At 36.0% G+C, this 8,964-nt stretch overlaps 1 pseudogene; it reads right to left on the reverse strand.

Moving 5' to 3' along the window:
- Window positions 1-7,778: 7,778 nt before the first annotated feature.
- Window positions 7,779-8,253, reverse strand: LOC122755193 (annotated as a pseudogene).
- Window positions 8,254-8,964: the final 711 nt, after the last annotated feature.

Consider the following 8,964-nt stretch of genomic DNA (forward strand, 5'->3'; position numbering starts at 1 on the left):
ACTTTGGCAACCACAAAAGGATTTCAAATGTATCCTCCACTTTTCCCTGAATGTCTGAGGTGAAAATTGGCAGTAAGCAGACAGTATGCTCTGGCAATTCCTCGGAAATGCCACCATCTGGAGAACAAGATATGGTTGCTCTAAGTTTACAAAGAAGGTCATGAACTAATATGTTTGCAGGAGAATTGGGCATAAGTAGAAATGAATGTTCCACTGTTAATGGGCCCAGATCCACTTTTCAAGGGGTTAATTTTGAAACTAATTGAGCTTTTCCTGAAAGTCCAACTACATTTAGAGATCCAATAGATGTACATTCAGGCTCAGGTTTGCTCACTAGAACTGATCTTGAGTCTTGTGTATCCAATAAACAATAATAATAAGTATCTCCAACCCTAAGGGTTACATGGGGTTCATTATTTGGGGGAGGTAAATGGACTGGAAATATTTTTTTCTGAGATAGAATTATTTAACACATAAATTTAGTATTTGGTTGGTTTGTTATTTCATGTTTGTGAAGGTAATTTATTCCCTTTTTATTCTAAGCTTTATTGGTATATGAATATGTAAAGTAGGTTTCTATATTTATCCTGATTTTATTGTTATTTTACCTTGTTCTTTTTTATTTTGCTGACTTTATTGTTTGTCCTATTTTTTAAATCATGATTACTAAAGCTATATCAAGTTTGTGCATCATTTCAAAGAATGATTTTTTTTTTAATTTTGTTTACAACTCCTTTAATCCACTTATTTATAACTCATCATTTTTTCCTACATTTTCAAGATTTTCTCCTTTGGGTTTACGTTGATATTACATGTTATGTCTCCATTTTATAATGCATATTCACTCCATTAAGCATCCCCACTATTTTGCTAATGGATATTTTGGGGTATACAAATTTTCTTCCAAAGATTTTTTTAGCTATATTTCAGAAATTTTGGTATGTTGTCTTATTATTACCATTGTATTTCATATAATTCTTAATTATTTCTTTGATTTCTTCTTTGAACTACTCCTTATGTAGGATTTCAGTAGTAAGTCTTTATTTATGTCCTTCTTATTTTAAAATGTAAGTCACAGAATAGCCTTAAGAATCCAACAAATACTAAACTAGAACTGTAAAATTATTGCAGATAGTTGTCCACACTTGCACAAATATAATATCTATCCATTCAAAATTAAGAACATTTTAAAAGATGATGCCATACCCAAGATTCATTATCTCCAAGGTATATAAAATGAAAAGCTTTAAAAAATGTAAAGACCTAGCTGAAGAAATTAAAATTCTACTAGAACAAAGTGAGGTACATATCCCTGAAATAGTCTCTGCTCTTAGAGTTGTCCCAAAAATATTTTTATGGAACCTACCAAAGAACAGCTTATACTCAACTTTTTTTTTATTTTAAAAGAGGTAGAATTTTCAATTTTCTACCACTTCAAGAGGCCACAGAACATAAAATAAATAGAATAATAACAAGATAGATATTTTCCCAGGAGCATGTCTCTCTGAACCACTATAATCTAAGAATAATAAGAATAAAAAGAATTAAAAGAATTAATAAATTTGGCTAATTTAAAGGTTTGCAAAGCACTTTATATATTTAATTCAATTTGATACTCATTTAGTTGACAAATCAAGGATATTTGATGATTATGAAATTATTTCCTCACAAAAGCAGAGAAAATAAATGGAAATAAAAATTAAAGAAAAAACAGCAACATATCCAATTAAGTGAAGTCATCTGAAGAGAATTTAATGCGAAAAATAATAGGAAGACAGAAAATGGAAGAATGGGAAAGATCAGCAAAAACCATTTCAACAAATTCCATGAAGGGTAGAAGAATCATTACATTTGGACCCTAGCCTCACCATCTCTAAGATTACTACAAACAAGACAAAAATGGCAATAAGAGAATAAAGACAGGGAAAGAAGCAAGATTGAATGAAGTATAGATAAAGGGGATTCATTTTATGAGCAATGCAACAGTGAAGGCACTAAAGGATATACAAAGTATGTGGAGGGGAAGATACCAAAAATGTCCATGTCTACAAGAAAGTGATAGAGACAGACAAATAAAAAGAGACAGAGACAGAGACAGACAGACAGACACAGAGACAGAGATAGAAACAAATAATAGAAAGATGTTGGGAGAATAAAGAGGGAGAGAGACAGAGACAGAGATAGAGAAAGAAAGAGCCAGAGCGAGATGAAGAGAATATCAGTAACTACTGAACTGTTTATTCTCCCAAATATACAAACTCATTGTGAGAATCATCTATATTTGAATTGTGTACATGCTCAAAAGGGACATTTTTAGGGAACAACCAGATTTTTCACAAGAATATTAATCCAGAATAGATATGAATAGTATCTCTGGAAGGACTTTCATATTCATCTTTATATCTCCTCTACCTGGGTATTTGTGTGTAGAAGATTTTTAATAATGTTTGCTGAATTGATTTCATATTGATATGCACAGACAAGGTGCTTAATATATGTTGTTGAATTGATACCTAGACATCATGACGTAGAAAGAACAGCAATAAGCTGGAGAGAATCCAAAGGAAAAAATTCAGAATGGTGAGAGGTTTTGAATTAATGGTATAATAAAATTATTTAAAAGAAGTGGGGATGTTTAGCCTAGGGGAAAAAGGAATTAAGGGGGGCATGAAGGATTATCATGTGAAAGAGAAATTATACTTCTGCTTGGCTCCAGATGACAGAGATAGTTGGTGGTAAGTGGAAACTGAAAAGCGGGGAATTTTGTTTTGATATAGGGAGGAAAATAACATTCTATGCCAAAGTGGAATGGCTTTCTTCAGGATATAATCCATTCCCCCCTTTTGAAGGTTTACAGGCAAAGACTGAATTCGTACTTGTCAGGTATGTTGTAGAAAAAGATTCTTGTTCATCTGTGGGTTAGAATGGATGACCTCTGAGTTCCCTTCTAATTCTGAGACTCTGATTTTCATTGATTATACATTCTCTAATTAAATAATTTATCATGCAGTTTAGTCTTTATTTCCCATGATGTACTAGAGGTACCTTGTCCAAGGCTCAAATCTTTGCCTCTCTTCTGCCAAGATTCAATTATAATTAAGGTTATGAAGTGGTTAAGATATCTGCCCTGAATTTGAATGTCTGAATTAGCCAAATGGACACCAGGAAAGAATTAATTTTAATATTGATTTAATCATAAATGTCCCATATATTTCCCAGTTTCATTCCAAATCATATTAGCCTCAAAATTCACTTTAATTAAGAGGAAGTATTAGGTAAATAATTTCTGTCCTTATCTTCTTTCAGCAATATTCCAAAATGTGTCCTTAAATTGCTCTACTTCAACAGTAATCATATTCCTCTAGTGACCTTTCTAGGGAATTAGAAACTTTTTTTAAAGGAACCAATAGCTTAACATCTTTGCACCTGTCTGCACATTTTAAATGGAAATGAATTAGGGGATTTATCACTCTTTAATTGCATTGAAATGTGCAAGAATTCATCTAATTTCTGTGTAATTCTGTAATAATGCAGCAGGATCTCTGAGAAACAATTGACCACATTCTGCCTATTGAAGAAATTACTTCCTGAGGTACTTGATTATTTCAGACCCTTGTTGAGTCAGTGGAGTTATTTTTTTTTTTAAGAGCCATATCCCACTGGCTAAAAGAAGCTAGTTCACTTGTTAGAGTTCGCTCCAGCACTACATCAATGATATCACCATCCCCTGATGAATTTGCAAGGTATTTTGCATGAGGACAAACTTGGTTCAAATCCTGCCTCTGACAAACACTAGTAGTACAAGCAAGTCATTTGATTTCCTATTGCCCCAGGAAATTATCTAAAGGCATCAAGTGCAAGTCCATAATTTATATGCTTAGGCATACGGAGCTCCTCTACAGAAACTCCCTAAAATAATGAATTCATATATGTGGACTGAACAAACCAAAATCCTGGTGATCCTAATTTAACTATTTGACCCAATGCATGAAGGAAGCTTTAGAATTATCCCAATTCAATTACTATATGAAACAGAAGCCCCAAATACTATACAACATTCTTAATGATGAGGAACTCACTGCATAACAAAACAATTCATTTGACATTCTTAGATTGCTACCACTGTTTGGAAATAGTGATAACAATAATAGCTAGCATTTATATTAAAGTGTGCAAAGCACTTTACAAATATTATCACCTTTTATCTCTTCAACACTTCAGTTAGGTGTTATGTTTAGCTCAGTTTTCCAGATAAGGAAACTAAGGCAGAGAGAGGTTAAGTGATTTGCCCAGAGTCACACAATAAGTGACAGAGCCCATATTTGCACTCAGGTCTTGCTGACTCTAGGTCCAGTGTTCCTATTTTTCTACCTAGGTGTAGAGGTGATGTTTTATACAATTTTCTTTTTATCCTCAGTGCTTAATCCAGTGTCTAGCTAATGTAGAACATTAAGATAGTTAAATAAATATTAGTCGACCTAGTGATCCTCACAACTGAATCAATGGAGAGAGATCTAGCTCAGAGCCCAAATCTACAGATGCACTTGTTCACTGTTCTAATTAGATTCTTGCTGCTGATTTAATTCCTTTATGTTGATAACTCCCAGTATTCTAAAACTAGACAATGCCAACTAAGAACTGCCTTGTGCCTAGACTAAATGCATCTTCCCCTCCTTAATCTTTCTCCAGCTCATCCCTTCTCTGTCCTCCCTTTCTAACACTTATGTACATCATTACCTTGTCTCTCTCTCTCTCTCTCTCTCTATATATATATATATATACACACATATATACATATATATTATATAACTTTATGTGCATATTTGTTTGGATGCTGTCTTCCTCATTGGAATATGAACTCTCTGAAGACAGGAACTGGATTTTTACCATTTTTTAAATTCCCAGAGCACATAGTAAATCTCTGAGAAATGATTGTTAGTTGTTTTTAGGATGGATTGATGCCAAGTAAATAACTTAATCTTTAATAGACATTTGTAAAAAATGGTTATTATTCATGTCATGGTTCTCACTGGGTTGCTGTGCTATAAGTACTTTCTACATATTAGAGTGACATACAAAGGTAAGCTATTATTAATTATATACATGTAGAGGAGGGAACATCCCATGCATAGCTATTAACTTAAAGGCAAAAAGGCAGAAGTGACCAGGAGTCATTGAGAAAATGACAATTGGTCCAGCTTGACAATTCTATAAGTCAAGGGGAAGGATAGAGACATGTCAAATATCCATGGAAATTTGGGTTGATGTCAGATTATGCAGGACCTTGAATGAAAAATTGAAATTTTTAGAATTTTTTCTATAGAAATGGGGAGCCACTGAAAATTTTTGAGCCAAGGAGCAGGGAAGATTTATTTTGCAGTTAAATACATGAAAACAGAATTGAAGGCAAGTCAAGGCAATGAAACCAATAAGAAATATATTGTAATATTCCAGGTGAAATAAATTGAGAACCTGAACTATGCTCATAAAAATGAGATGGGAAAGAAAGATTTTGTGGAAGAGAATCAATCAGATCTGGTGAAAATTAGATGCAGGGTGGAGAGAATGAGATAAGTCAGAAGGGATGCCAAAATGTGGAGCATAGGAGGCAGTAGCATCAGTGCCAAGAAGAAAAATAATCTATTCAATAGAAAGAAAATGTTTTTCAGGGAAAAGTGATGAATTTGATTGAATTTGAGGTGTTAGTCATTTCAAGAGATAATTTATCAGTAATTCGAAATATAGCTTTGGAAAATAAAAAGGTGAACATGGAAGACTGATTAAAGCAAGTGATACAGATTTGGGAGTTACTTCAATGGAGGTAATTTTTGTGGAGGTAATTTTTGAAATGTGAGAGATGATGAGATTACCAAGACAGAACATATACAGATAGAAAAAAATAGTTGAAAAATAGTTGAAAAAATAGTTCAGTCAGCTAAGGGCTTATTTTTAAATAGGGGGAAAGTAGGTGGTGATGAATTATTTGTTTTATAAAATACAAGGCAAAGTCAGACCTACATGTTAACCCTATTGACAAGAAAGTTATCTGCTATGAAATTAAGTGGATTGAAATTGCCAGATAAAAATAGTAGTAATTAAAGGATTTACATACTCCTGAAATAAAGGAAAATATGTGCTCCCAGACATTTGTCCTTTATCCTGTGTTATTCAAAATGATAATCTACAAGATTCTTACAAAACATATACCTACAAAAACAAGGAACAATAGACAAAATAATAGGTTAAATCAGAGGATCTACACCTGTTTGGGGTAATGGACCTCTTTGACAGTCTGAGGAAGCTTCTGGATCACATCTCAAAAGTAAATATTTGTTATTTACATCAGTGTTGTCAAACATATACAAATGGACCTTGATGATCCACATATTCACTTAGAAAACCACAAATTAATTTTACCAATTTTTAAAAAAATTTGTTAAACATTTCCCAAATACCATTTTAATCTAATTTTGCTGAACTTAGGAATTTTGCTGCTGAATTTGATACCTCTGACCTATATCAAAATTGAAAGAAATTATAAATCTCAGTTAAAAGTTAATGAAAATAAAATTGTAATGTATTTTCCCTTCAAGTTCATGTACCTCCTGGAATTTATCCATGGAATCTTTGTATTTGAGTCATAATATCAAGAGGCCAGAATGATAAAACAAATCTATTGCATCACCTCAATATTCCCATGAATCAATAGCCTTATCTCTTTGCTTAATATCAACAGTGGAACAGATTAAAACCCATTCACACATTATTGTAATATGAATTTGTTTCTGTTTCATTTTTCTTTTTGTGAATAAATGATTTAATTATCAAATACAGATGGCATCAGGCAGGATTCTCTATGACACAGAAGGCCGCTGCTCCATGGACATTCTGGACTCAAATCCAGGTCCAGGGTTCCCCTTTTGCCACATGTGGCCAGTTGTTTTTTCCCCCTTGTACAATGGCCCCATCAGGGGTCAAAGGGATCAAGACAGGGAGTCTTAGTTGTGACACAAGAGATCATGCATTGCATTAAAAACAAATGAAAATGTGTAAAAAGTTCAGAAGTTGAACTTTGAGTGGCCTCACTCATTGGCACAGGCCCTGGGGATCTGATGTGGCACAAGTTGGGAAGAATTCCACCAGCCAGGTTTACAGATAAGAGGAGCAGAGGTTGAAATTGAACAAAGGCAGATGGCTTTGTATTAGAGGGAGATGATGCCCCATGGCCCCTCCCATCATATTCCATTTGGGTCACAGGTCTGGGGGTTGGGGAAGCCCCTTCTAGAGATGTAGCTCAGGCTGGGGGAGGGGGAGGTTAAAGTCACATTGCTAGGAAACTAACCAATTGTATTCCAGATTCTAAACCATAAAGCCTGCTTTTCATTGGTACGAAATTAAGGGTCTTGGGTGTCCTCAGAGCAGGAGGAAGGAGGCCCTGGGGTAGAGAAACTGCCCAGGAGTGCCCTCTGGAAAGCATAGGGCCCTTCTCCAGGAGCTGGTCTCCACCCTCCAGGCAGGGGCCCTCAAGAGTGACAGAAGAATGGCATGAAGGTCCTTGGCTACAGTGGTCAAAATGGTGCATCATGCTGCCTTCTTCAGGTGGAGGAGGGATGGAAGCCACCACAGGCCTTGGAGAGTGCTGGTGGTGCGAGGAGGAAGCACCTCTGCTCAGGAGGAGGGATGGCTTACATCTCCATTTGCATAGCTGGACAGTTGGAGGCACTTGGAGTGAGACCAAGAGCCCTTCCAGACAGGGAAGGCGCTGGCCACAGCCCGCCTCAGTTGTACTGCAGCAAGGAGAAGCGCAAAGGGGCCACCTTCTCCCTCACCTTCAGGGAGGTCAGTTCCACCAGGGTCAGGCCCTCCAGCACCTCAGTCTTGAGTCTCTGCAGCAACTTGCAGGTGGCCTCCGTGGTACCTCTGGTGGCCAGCAGATCATCCAGGATCATCACCTTCTGGCCCGGCTTGATGGCATCTTTCTGGATATCTAAATCTGCCTGACCATACTCCAGAGAGCAAGTAGGGGATACCATCCAAGTTTCTGGGCCAGGGAGAGATCAAACAGGAAGCCCCAAGCATCCAAACCTGCAATACAATTGATTTTTGTCTTGTGATCCACCAAAAGCTCAATGCAGGCCTTGAAGGCATCTGGGTCCTTCAGCAAAGCACTGATGTCCCAGAGTAGAATGCCAGGCTTCTGGAAGTCAGGAAGCTCCTGACCTGGCAGGCCAGGAGCTGCACCTGGGACTCCATGCCTGCTCTATGAAGTTGTGCTGAGTGCACAACTCTATTTCATTTTTCATTTTACTCTCACAATATACTTTTTTTTAGTGAGGCAATTGGGGTTAAGTGACTTGCCCAGGGTCACACAGCTAGTAAGTGTTAAGTGTCAGAGGCCGGATTTGAACTCAGGTACTCCTGACTCCAGGCTTAGTGCTCTAACCACTGCACCACCTAGCTGACCCCACAAAATTCTTTATATGATCCTATGCCAGTCTTCTATTCATGCCCATTACGTCATTGCTTCTATTTTTATTTATTTATGCAATCTTAAAATAAAGTTATGTTGATCACTATGATCTCTATTTATCCTTAGAGTTTTCTTTGTGCAACTTCTAGTTTTTATCCTTATTTAAATTATTTGTTTTTAAGTATGTTATTTTATTCTCTTGGACATACTTCTGCAATTTTAAGCCATTTGATTCTACCTATCTTTTCACTGAATTGTTTGAAATACTATCATGAAATTGTAGTCTAAGAATTTTCATCAATGCCTTTCTTTTTTCAATCCACTATATTAGTAGTGACCACTTCGTTCCACATGCCCATATTTCCCACTTCAAAACCAGTTCTTCATTATTGGTCGTAGTAACATGGAAAAAACATTTCCTTTTATCTCTTCCTCTACCTTTTTTACAGTGTTTTTTTCCATTAAGGCAAATCAAGAATTAATCAACTATTCCA

This window comes from Dromiciops gliroides, chromosome 4 (assembly GCF_019393635.1).
Source record: "Dromiciops gliroides isolate mDroGli1 chromosome 4, mDroGli1.pri, whole genome shotgun sequence".
In the NCBI taxonomy this organism is placed as follows: domain Eukaryota; kingdom Metazoa; phylum Chordata; class Mammalia; order Microbiotheria; family Microbiotheriidae; genus Dromiciops; species Dromiciops gliroides.